The sequence below is a fragment of the Typopeltis vanoorti genome, chromosome 20, assembly GCF_054136105.1.
Source record: "Typopeltis vanoorti isolate ZY-2024b chromosome 20, IOZ_Tvanoo_1.0, whole genome shotgun sequence".
NCBI classification, from domain to species: Eukaryota; Metazoa; Arthropoda; class Arachnida; order Uropygi; family Thelyphonidae; genus Typopeltis; species Typopeltis vanoorti.
Window position 1 is genome coordinate 62732899 of NC_143568.1, and position 13486 is coordinate 62746384.

The window sequence follows — 13486 nt, forward strand, 5'->3', positions numbered from 1 at the left end:
GAGAAATAAAACACTTGACAAAGACTGGAGACCAAAGATATGATAGTTTTTAAAAATATCAGTGGGTGTGAACAAATGGCATAATGACAGTATCATATTAAAAATGAGGATATTAGGGAAAAAAAACTTGACTTTGTTAGCAGAGATAATCTCCGAGGTGGTACGGGTATGGCAGGAAGAAGAAGATCCAGAAGAAAACCAAGATTTAGGTGGTTTGATACAATAAAAAGTGCCTTAGAAGACAGAAATCTATGAACTGATAATAATGAAGTCTTGATAGAGAACGCATTAATTTGGAGGAAAACAGTCAATAAGAAGTCAGTAATGATGCAACTTTTTCATGTAGTACCATCATGATATCCTGTAAATCCTCTAAGAGTACAAGTCAGGAATTTGACAACGACGATATGTTTATTTGCTTTGCATAAACTGGTTAGTTTGTTTCTGTATCCAAGGGTTACATCATTAACGGGTGTGACTGCATTTTTTTCTGCAACTGAAAATCTGAAATAGTTGTTTGGACATTGTGCATATGTACTGTATTTAATAATACAATAAAACTTATTTGTTTTGCTTGGGTCAATGCAGTATAGTGTCTCTGGTGGTAGAAAGGAGGTATTTCACTATACAGGAACATTTTATTCTTTTTTAAAGAATAAAGATAGTGAGTAAAAATCTGTTTGTTCTGAATAAAAATAAATATGAATCCTATGTTTTACAAGAAAAGGCCTGCTTCTGGTGATCTCAAACAAATATTACCAATATTAAAAATGTTATTTAAATTAAGGAGATATTAAATCCCACATTGTTTCAAAGCCGAATAAGAGACTCAAAGAGTTTCATGCCGAATATAGTAAACTATAAAAGTTTTGGCGGGTTGTAGCGTGAGCTAAAGCACGCAGTTCAACACTAGGGCAACTCATTGCAAAGGTGGGTAAAGTTCTGATCACTATTCTTAGTATTACCCATAATGTAAAACACATCTCCTAGGATATGTATGAATGTGTTAAAAATGTTGACTATTTAAAAAATTATACAGTGATCAATACATATTTTTTTTTTGTTACTAAATAAAATTCTTCTTTAGGGGAATAAAAAAAAAAGAAAAAAGTAAAAGAAAATCAGAAATATGGTAATTTGCCCATTTATTCAACCTTCAAAAGCAAAACCTTTCAATAAATAACTTCTGGTACAAGACTAACTTTACCTTCATAACAGGCACAAAAGAAATTGTATAGGATGATTTGTTTGCTTAATGCTCCACGAACGCACATGTAATTCATATCATGCCTAGAGGAATATTTTAATCAACATTATTAGTTTGATGGATATGTCCTCTCCTTATAGTACGGTTACTAAGCTACCAGTGTATAGAGATTGGTTAGTTATACATACTTTGCAAACAAATCTCTTTCTCCTCTCCAAATAAGTTTTTTTTTTTTTAATGGCCACCATAAATGCAAACATGAGTCTGTAGATCATAGGATGACATGTAATTCATTCCACCTGACAACTTACTGGAATACATACCACCATAACTGTACTGTACATCAGGGATGTCCAAATCACTGTCTGCTGGCTGGATGTGGCCTGCGGTGCAATTTTTGTACGGCCAGCCAGCCTGTGGATTTTGATTTTCATGATCAAAAAAATAAAATAACAATTTGAATCTAATGCGTATTAGATATTCTATCACTAATCGATAATCTTGATGTTACTAATTTTATTTAGTGTTTTTATATCACTATATACCCACATGTTTTTTAAATATTGGATGTGTCAAAGAAGCATTCTTACACTGTTTCGTTCCAACACACATGCTCCAGGCGACACTGGAACATGAGCGTGCAATTAGTGTTGTTCGTTTGTTCAGCTACTGAGGTTGTGTTGCTGCTGCTCACCAAATTACTAGATATGCTTTGTGATGCGGCCATAGAATTACATAGGCCCTCTGATTACCTAAGCCCTGCTGTTCATTATTAGTATCCCTTACATATAGCAATCACTGTAACATGATTCACATCTCATTAATTTTAACTCAATATACTTACACCTTTTAGTAATTTAAATATACCAACCAAATATGATTCCACTTAATTATTGGTTTCAATGAAAACACATACCACAATTTTTAGCATGCCCACCTAATACAAAAACATGATTTGTACCTGGCCAGCATTAATGTTTTAAACTCAGATCTTTATTTTACAGCGAAACAAAAAAGACAAAAACTGGTAGGATCTTTCTGAGCAATAAATACAAAATGTTATATTCAGGCAATCCAATCAAGGAAAAGAAGGAGTACCATAGTACTCAACACTAAATATGAGGCTAATCTTTTTGAATGGCAGGCAGTCTCAAGTAGAGTGATGTGGGCGAATATCAGAATGGGAAATTGGACAATGGGACTTATTTGTGCCTTATTGGTCCCACAGAAGATTCTACTAAGGTAGAAGTGGAGAAATTTTTTTGATGCTTTAGAGAAAGCAACTGACACAATGAAAAATTGGTCCTTGTTGGGGATCTAAATAGCAGAGTAGGAAATGATTGTGAGACATACAAAAATATTTTGGGAAAATTTGGAGAAAAGAGCAAAGCTAATAATAATGGCAAATGCCTATTGGATTTCTGCTCAAGACATGGACTGGTTATTACTAACACCATGTTCCAACATAAAAATATGCACAAATTCACATGGAGAGAAGAAGCAAGGAATAAGAAAAGTCTCATTGACTATGTTATTGTTGATAGTGATGTTTTCTCCCTGGTGCAGGACACCAGAGTGTACAGAGGATTTGAAATTGGAAGTGATCACTATTTAGTCTTGAGCAGGATAAAATTGAATTTCATATCGAGAAGAATAACATGTAAGAAAGTTTTAAAGCGAATAAAAGTTGAACATCTCAGATGTGAACTGTAGACTAAAATACACAAAGATTATCGGAAAAAAAAATGAAAGAGCTTGAGTACAGGAACCAAACCTTGGAGATTCAGTGGCAAGCCTTGAAGGAAGCCCTGATTGATTCAGCCAGAGAGGCATGTGGTGAGGTTGTCTGCAAGGATAGAAAAATCAGAACTCCATGGTGGACATGGGAAGTTAAAGAGGCAGTGAAGGACAAGAAGAAAGCATATCAAAAGTTCCTGGCAAATAAGTCAGCTCGTGCTCTAAGAGAATACAGAGGCAAATGTAAGAAAGCTAAACACTGTGTAAAACTAGCTAAACAAAAGTCATGGGAGGACTTTGATAAGAACATAGAAAAGAAAGTGGTAAGATATTCTGGAGGTTGTTGAAGAAGCAGAAGCTTAGAAATGGAGGAAAGAGTGCTATAAAAGGAGTTAGAGATGATAAAGGTGACATGAAAATGGGGAAAAAAGATAACCTTGAACTATGGAGTAATTACTTCGAAAAATTGCTAAATGAAACAAGCAGTGATAGCACAGTGGTAAAAAACAATCAACAGGCATACAGTCAGGAATACATATCACTTGAAGTAGAAAAAGCTATCAAAGGCTTGAAATGTGAAAAGACAGCAGAAGTAGATGATATTCGACCAGAAATGCCGAAGTATGGTGGTATTAAAGTCTTACAGTGGATGCACTGCATAGTTCAGAAGGCCTGGACAGAGGGACGAATTCCTGATGATTGGAGTAGAGCTGTAATAGTACCCATATATAAAAAGGGAAATAAAACTGAATGTGAGAATTGCAAAGGTATTTCCCTACTGAGTGTTCCTGTCAAAATCAATGCAAGTATACTTGAGAAACGGTTGAGAAGAATTGTGGAAGAAAAGCTTGGTGAAGAACAAGCTGGATTCAGGTCAAATAGATGCTGTCAGGATCAGATCTTCACTTTACGACAAATAGTCGAGAAAGCATGGGAATATAACAGAGATCTGTATTTAAGTTTTGTATTTTATTTAACTATTATCTGTATTTTATTTAACTCTTGGCACTTTGGCATATGCCTAGGTGCCAAGAGTGAAGCTATTCAATACGCTACAGTTATATGGTGTCAATGGGGCATTATATCAAGCAATACTTAGTCATTATTTGAGTTATTAGTCAGCAGTTAGAATTGAAGAAAGTACAGGAAGATGATTTAATGTTAAATCTAGTGTGAGACAAGGATGTACATTATCCCCTCTGTTATTCATTATCCATATGGATCACATTATGAAGGAAAGTGGTATTAAACATGATATCAGAATTGGAGATGTTAATGTCAGCTCTTTGCTTCATGCGGAAGATATTATACCTTCTAAATAAATCCGCTACAAGTTTGTAAGATTTCCTGACTAAATTGAATAGCTGTTGTAATAGATATGGTATGAAGGTCAGCATTAAAAAGACAAAGACAATGAAAATATCAACTGCATCGTGAATGGAGAACTTATAGAGCAGGTAAAACATTTCAGCTACTTAGACACGATTTTTAGTGAAGATGGTAAATTAAATATGGAAATAGACAACAGAATCAACAAAGCTGGTATGGTAGGAAGACAATTGAATAAATTCATATGGAATAAGAGAGAAATTAGTCAGAACACTAAATTAGCTGTATACAAGACAGTGTTCAAACCAATTTTAACTTATGGATCTGAGAGCTGAGTCAGAAATAAAACACTTGACCAAAGACTAGAGACTGCAGATATGAGAGTCCTGAGAAAGATTAGAGGCGTGAACAGATGGCATCAATGGCAATATCATATTAAAAACGAGGATATTAGGAAAGAATTTGACATTGTCGGCATCCAGGAATGCATTAGCAGAGCTAATCTCAGGTGGTATGGTCACTTGAACAGAATGGACGAGGGAAGATTAGCAAAACAAGTGTTCTCTGCCAGGAAAATGACCCAGAGGAAGAACAAGATATAGGTGGATTGATACGGTACAAAGTGCCTTAGACGATAGAAATATAAAATGTGATAATGTTGGGGTCTTGACAAGTAACAGACTGATTTGGAGGAAAATTGTAGATAGGAAGTTAGTAATGATGTGAGTTTGTCATGTAGTACTATCATATCATATCCTGCACCCCCCCCCCTCCGATTGAGGGTACATGTCAGGAATTTGATGACGATAATCTTTACTTTATGCAACAAATTACGTACTTATGAGGGTGGTCTGAAAAGTTCTTGGCCTAACAAGGAAAAAACAAATTTATAATTTCAAAATTATTTTTATTTTTCAACATAATCTCTCTTAAGACTAATACATTCATTCCATCGATGCTCCAGCGCCATTATCCAGTCCCTGCAGTGGTTCTCAGTAAGATCTGTAAAATACCCCTCTAAAGCTGCAATCACCTCTTGATTCGAAGAAAAACGCTGACCAGCAAGGAAGCATTTTAGTTTTGGGAAGACAGAAGTCAGAGAGAACTAAATCTGGGGAATAGGGTGGATGTTCCAACAACTCATAGTGCAATCCCTTAATTTTCGCATTGCCAAACACCTTTGTGGGCAGGTCCCGATGAAAGATGATTTTTTTTCTTCTTCTGCAAAAAAAACGACCTGGTGAAGATCGGAATAATACTCCCCAGTTGTTGTTTTACCCATTTCAAGATAATTAATAAACAATATGTCTTTAAGCATCTCGAAACACCGATGCCATGACCTTTCCTGCTGATGGAACCGACTGTCTTCTTTGGCTTTGAACAAACGGCTTCTGTCCATTGTTTTACTGCTGTTTGGATCCTGGTGTGTAATGGTGAATCCAAGTCTCATCCATAGTAATAAATTGATGCACAAAATCAGTTTTATTCTTGTTAAAATGCTCCAGGCACTGTTCAGAGATTTTCATGCGAATGCGTTTTTGATCTGTTGTGAGCAAGTGCGGCACCCATATTGTGCAAAGCTTTTTCATTTGCAATTCTTCATGCAAAATATATCCTACACATTCTTTTGAAATGCATATAGTCTCAGCAGTTCAAGCACTTTGACTTGCCAGTCATCCAATGTCATATCATGCAATTGATCAATGATTTCTGGTGCTGTTTACACTTTTTGGACGTCCTTTACATGGATCATCTTCAAGACTGATACGACCACGTTTAAACTCAGCAGCCCATTTCTTAATTGTTGAAAATGAAGGAGAAGAGTGCTCATAAACTTTTATGAACTTCGAATGAATTTCTTTTGGCATTAAACCTTCTTTTACAAATAAAACAAACTACTTGATAGAATGACTTGCAATTTCACATGATACTTATGAGAGATGTACCAACTTAAAAAAAAAAAAAAAAAAATCGTGAATAGTGTTGCCATCTATGGTTGAGGCTAAGAACTTTTCAGACCACCCTCGTAACTGCTGCAAAATTTGGAGAAAATATCTCAAAGTGAAGTATATATGAATATCTAACAATATTTCTGGTTTATGATTATATAACTGTGCACTAACTACAAAAACATCAAAAGAAAACAAAGGCAATTAGTATCCCCCCCCCATCCCTTGCATCTCTGGTAATATAGAATTGTAACTTTCATATGATAATATGATGAACCACAGTGAACTATATTTTCTACAACTCATTTTTAAAATTCAATTAAAATATTGCTTTGTGAATACGTACGTATAGGGTGATCCAAAAGTTGCATACATCATAAAATAAACTTGAATTCTTCAATATTAATGACAAACATTATAGAACTAAATTGCTACAAACAAAGCTTATAACCATATCTTTACAAAGGCAAAAATAAATAACATTACTAAAGCAAATACTTAAAATTGCAGCCTCATTCTTGAATGCAGGCACATGACCAAATTAGAGGCAACTCTTTGAAGCAAGGAATTACTAACTACTCTGATTGCTTCAGCAATGTTTGTCTTAAGGTCATTAATTGTGTGAGGATTATATTTATACACCTTATCTTTCAGATAATCCCACAAGAAAAAATCTTGGGGGGGGGGGGACAAAGTCCTTTAGAAATCAGTCTGCGACCAAAACATTTGCAAAAATTGTATCGTTTCATTTGATGTATAACACTAAAGTGGCACAGTCCAACTGAAAATAGCAATCACATTCTCCAATAATGAGAGCCATGAACTAGGTGGTAATGTCTTGGTATTGCATTGTTCAATGTTGTCTCAAAGAAAATGGGTCCAACAATGCAATAGCAAATTTTTAGAAAATGCAAGGGCATTTCATGGAAGATTCCCCGATGATCAAATTCTGTTATTTTGGCTAATGCAAGCATGCAAGGATCAGAAACAAAGGAGTAGAGTTTGTTGCCTTGGTTAATGTACTGGGACCTCATATTGTAGGCACTAATGAGACCTAGCTATCAGAAGCAGACATACTAACCAGTATCGAGAGCAAAGAGTACAATATTTTTAAGAAGGATAGAGAGGATGGGGTGTGCTGCTAATGATATCAAATGTCTTGAATCCATTTAGAATTATCACCACCTGAGGGATATGCTGGGTTCTGTGCCATGATATCAGTTATAGGATGAGAAGATATCGACAATGTGTGAGAAGTGTTTAAAAAATACTTAAATGATGTGATGTCAGAATGTGTCTCTAGAGTTTGAAGAATAAATAGAGTAGGAGTGAAATGGATGTGTAATCTAAATTAAGGAAGAGATTATGTGGAAGGAATATCATGTGCATAAGGATTATGTCAGTTATGATAATTATAAGCAGCAGGTCAGAAGAGTCTCAATTGTTGTACGGAAAGCTAAGTCCAAGTATGAAAACAAACTGGCTCTGCAAATTAAAGACAATCCAAAAGAATTGTATCATTATGCTGCAAGTAAAAGAAAGAATGAATTTCAAAGAATAAATCTACCAAATGCAGATGGTATGTGGATGACTGATATGTTTAACTAATGAGCAGCCATTTTGCTGCTCATTAGCTAAATGCAACATTGAACTCACCACTACCTTTTCACTGCATGAGGAAACTCGTGGACGAAGAGGAATGTACTACAGCTGTTGCACAAACTGAATAAAAATTATATATGAATGCAATAGGAACTGGGATGTGTGGATATCATTATGGATGCTAAAGAGTGTTCAGTTGAACTGGCTATATAATTTGAATCTCAGGACAGGGAAGTTACACAGGAGTGGAAAACACTGATGTATCCAACAATCAGTATCTCAGGAGTGGTAGTGAAGATTATTTTGGAAAAGTTGGTTAGGGTTCACATTCAGAAATGGGTTGACAGAGAATCGCTATTTTGCAATGAACAGTATGGGTTTAACTAAAGGAAGCCATGTTTTAGCAACTTTCTCACATTCTATAATAATGTTACCACCGAGACAAGGGGGAATGGATACACCATCATACTTTTGGATTTTGCTAAGGCATTTGACAGAAAACAGCATGGAATACAATTGCATAAATCTGAGAATATGGGATTGGATTATGAACTATTGCCATGGATAAGAGGATGCCTGACTGACAGCAAAAAGTGGTATATGGGGATGTGAATCTGCAAGATTCAAAGTAACTAGTGGTGTGCCTCAAGGATCAGTCCTTGGTCCATTGTTATTCAATCTGTACATTAATGACATTGGGAAGGATTTGACATGTGACATACAGATATTGGCTGATATGCAATACTTGTAGAATGAATTGAATAGGCTGGAACTGTGGGCATGTGAAAATGGCTGTCATTTCAATGTTAATAACCGTAAAGTCATGCATTTTGGTGTGAGAAGAAAACATTGTCCAGCTTCTGAACTCCATTTTCTTCAACAAATGACTGAAACCACCTACAGTACACAACACGTTTTTCCTTATCCAGTGGCTTCAATTCCTGAACTGAATGAACACAGTACGGACAAAGTTTAATTGTTTGGTAGCTCTCCAAATACTGCCATATGACATACCTGTTGTGCAGAGAGTTTTCTAAGACTCTTTGAAGGTGAACTTTGTAAATGTGTACCACAGTCACTTTAGCACTTAGTCAGAATGGAAGGTCTTCCATGCCACTGTTTGCAACTGATCCAGTTTCCCAAAAGCGTTTGATTAATCTTGTAATTGTCGAATTTTGAGGAACAATAAAGTCGGGATACTTCTGACAAAACTCCTTCACAGCATTTGCATAAGAACAACAGGCAAAATAACTTGGGAAATGGTATACTTTCCCTGGGGAAGTACCATTTTGCTTTCCTCATAAGCAAAACTACGAAATGGATGTCCAATACCCAACAAACACTGGCAGACAAATTATATGATAGTGGCCAATAGTCCTAGGGCACCATCTATAGGTGAAAGAAATAATTAGAATTCAAACACTTTGAGTGCACACTTATAGATCACCTCTGTATTTGAATTATGAACCAATTCACTGAACTTGCCGTTGCTTTACATACTGGGTACTGAATAGTACTGTTTACGCAAATATGGTTTCCATTCTTATTTCCCTCCAGTACAATCAGCAGAAATAAATCAAACATTGTAGTCAAAAGCAGTGTTGTTGTTGTTCCTTTCATCAAATGCTCAGAAACTTTGTTTATATCATTTTTGGAAAAAAAAAAAAAAAATTCTGTAACATGACATTTTTCATATATTTCTCAAATAAAATCTGATACTTCAAGAATTGAAAACATAGCTTTTGCATAAAGTATTACAATTCTTTATTGCACCTCAAGTGATTTCCAAAACAAGGTATGCCTTGTTAATCACTTAGAATTAGTCACTTTTCTTTCTGGTTATCAAAGAACAGAAGGAATAGATGTGAAATCATGGAAAATTGTTAGGAAAAAAATTCCCTTATCCATTATTTTGAAACAGATTTTTTAGGGTATTTCACTGGAAATATTTTTTGCTATAGTAAACTTTTACTTTATTTTGCTTGGTTCTATAGTGGTGGGAGGATTTATTCACTAGATGCAATTTCATTGCAATGAGGATAAAAAATTGTCTTAGGACATAAACATGAATCTTATGTTTCACAGAAAACTTTATCGTAAGTCTGCAACAAAATCTTAGCTTATCAGTACATCCACTATTGAGGACAGTTCACAGGATGATACAATTCAATCTCTACCCTAGTACTTTACTGCATCACCATAATATCCCAAATCTAAATCACTGGATATTTATTTGACTGTAACAAATCTATTTCTGTTTATTCCTATTTATTTAAACATCTTTAGAAATTTAAATAAAAATACAAACAAATACAGATTTTCTCTTAATTATCAATTACTTATATTACATTTCTCCCCCTCTACAAAGCCTTGGTTTCTCAGAGATTTCTTTGGAAAGTGCACACAACAATCACATCCTGTCCCATGTGCAAGCATGTAAACAATATAGTACGCCAGTTCTCAGTGTGGGCATGTTAAGTGCAATTTTTAGAAAAGATAGCAAATTAAATGTGAAAATAGAGTGTTCAAACCAATTTTACACCTGAAAAACAAGTCAGAAACAAAACAGCTGATAGAAAAGATCAACTGGCTCATTTTCACAATAGACATGAGAGTTCTGCAGAAAGTAAGGAAACTGAACAGTTAACACTAATGACAGAATCATATCAAATGAAGTCATCAAAAAAGAAAATGCATTATTAGTATTCAAGAACATACAAGTAGGGCTAATCTTTAGTGGTATGGTTATCTGAACAGAATGAGAGAAGAAAGGTTAGCAAAACAGGTGTTTGATGCTAAGATACAAGGGAGAGGAGAGAAAAAAAAAAAAAAAAAAACTCAGATGCAAAATAGACTAATATTGTAAGTCAAAGTTTAGAAGACTGAAACAGAAAGTTATGACAAGACATGACATATATCAGATTAATTTGGAAGATTGTTGACTGGAAACTAATAATGTTAACTTAATAGTGGAATACTATGTAGTAAATTATGCACTTGACTACATCATTTCTTGCTACAATCAGGAAATGATGATAAACTTTTAGTAATTAAATTATTCAAACAAAGATATGACATTTTATGTTTCAATGTCATTGCAGACTCCAGATGTGAAGCATCTAACTGAAAGTATATAATCTGTGCAGTGGCATAGCTAGAGCTTTTGCCGCCCCAGGCAGTCCTTGAGTTTTCTACCCCTCTCAATAGACTACAAAAAGTCAAAACGAAGTATAGGGAAATAAATTAAAACACTGTTTATTTTTGAAGTAAAACTTTAATTCCAACATTCTAAAATGTTATTTTTCTTGCTTTTCTGTTAGCAAAAGCGATGATATTGATGAAGTCTATTTCATAGTAACGTAGGTAATTCTTAATCAATTTTAATTTAGAAAAACTCCTCTTACAGCTAGCAACACTTGCAGAAATTGTGGGGAAAATAAGCAGTAGTATTACAATATTTGGAACTGAGTTCTTGAGACTGTATTTCAGAATAAACTGCAAAAGTTCAAAAAGATTCAGAGTGCCACCCGGAGTGGACTGTCCCCTCCCCACAGATAAGCCACTGAATCTTATGTAATGAAATAAAGTTGATTTGCAAGAATGAATGACAGTGAGCATCAGAAATAAGCAGACAATGAATGGGTGAATGCTGTGGACCATGAACCTTTTAATGTAATGAGTATTAGAAGGTACCATAAATGAAGTCACATCACAAAGACAATGCATCCAAAAATAAATTAAAACATTAAAATAATTGCTGAATATAACGATTCTTATGATTTCAAAATATGATAACATGAATACTTAGTATTCTAATTATTGAAATTACCAAAACAGAAAAAACTAAAATATTAAAGGCAAAACATTTCCTGTAATTCAACTAACCCAACAATGAAGTCCTTTTCAATGGTGACTTTACTGTCAACAATGCCAAATGGTTCTCTTTTCCAATTCCAGTGACCAAGGAACAGAATCTGAGGAATTTGCTGAGGATACACTGGGTTATGCTTTGAAGGCTTCTCAGCAATTGCCATCTTATCTCAAGTAAAGTTGCTAAATAGATGAAAAGTAACATCTCAAGATGTTACTTTTCATCTATTTAGCAAGTTACTTTGTAGAATCCCAAATTTGCTCTACCTTGGAATACTACCCTCACATCTAAAAATCTTCTTACAAATTAGTGATTCACCTCTCCCCCAAACTATCTAGCCAGTCAGTGTCTGCATTGTTTTATCTCTTATACAGATATTTCCATGGGTGATATTCAGCAGAACCTTTCTCATAAACCTTTTCCATTTTCTGTTAAACCTACATACAGTAATATAAACAGAAGCCTAACATCCTTTCACAGTTGAACTGCAGACTCACCAAACTGCTATTACCATTCATTTTTCATTCCATCTACCTTGGTTCTGCAGAACAGCCTTTCTCATGAAGTATTTCCCACAGACTCTAACCTCCAGTTCTTCAAGAACAAGAACAGATTACTTTTCTCCTGAAAATAAATTCATATTCTTTCCTGCCTCCTCCCAAACCATACTGATCTGTTATAGGCTCACACAGAATTTTTATTTTAAAAGAAATACAAGAAGGTAGCAAGGAGGGAGAAAGAATTTCTTAAAATATGCAATATAGAAAAGGAGAATGGTATTACAGAATCCAAAAGAAGTACAATATCATACAATGATCTCTTATGTCATTCAAATTGAAACCATAACTTGGTAATTTTTAATAGAGATTCTCAAACACCAAATGTCATTAAATGGCACTCACAAAGATAAGGTTTATTATTTTGGACAGCATTCAAAGAGAACTATTAAATGGTGACACATTTGTAAAAAAGTGTATGAAAATGTTTTAGGCTTATGTGCTGTATGATTTAAAAAAAATTTTTTTTGTCTAATTTTGCATTAGAAATCATTTGATGAAATCAAAATCGAAACAACTGAATAAATTTTAATAGAAATCTTAATTGCCGGGTTAAAAGATCCTTAAAGTGGATAGTTTCTTTCTTACCAACCAACAGGATGTGGATTTATATTTGACTATGGTATGAAGGTTTCTAGAAGTCTTCAGTAACCTGAAGATGTCTAGAAACTTCAAGCCTTCAGTATGAAGGCTTGAAGCATGCAAAAAAAGTACTGTGTTTGGTCTCTGGAGCAGGAAACCAGACTATGTAACCATTAGCCTACAAAAAGCTAAATGTGTGATAAGCTTCAAGCCTTTTGTGATGATCTGGATCCACATTAAAAAAAAAAAAAAAAAAAAAAAAAAAAAAAAATTAAAACTCCAAGGTAACACAGAATTATTAATATATTGATTTAAATATTTTGGCAATAAACTAAACTGAACTACATGGGCATATTTAAATCCTAAATTTAAATATGTCCACATAACAAGTCATTACAAAATATAACAATTTAGAATGTCCCTGTAATTGACAAATAGTTATGGATAAAATGAATCTGATAGGTGCTTCCACATTTTGCAACATGTGCCTGAAGAGTATCAATTCAATATTTTATTACTCAAGGAAGTCATGTATGAAAAATATATTTCAGTATTTCAAAAACAAGTAAAAGTTATAACAAATGTTAATAAAAGTGAAATATTTAACTTTCCTCACATTAAATTTTCACTAAATCAGTACGAAGTAAAGATA

General features: G+C 34.2%; 1 protein-coding gene across 1 annotated transcript in view; it reads right to left on the minus strand.

The window, feature by feature from the left end:
* LOC150095494 (deubiquitinase MYSM1-like) overlaps window positions 1-13486 on the minus strand; it is a 166168-nt gene that overhangs the window by 16483 nt on the left and 136199 nt on the right. The window lies entirely within an intron of this gene.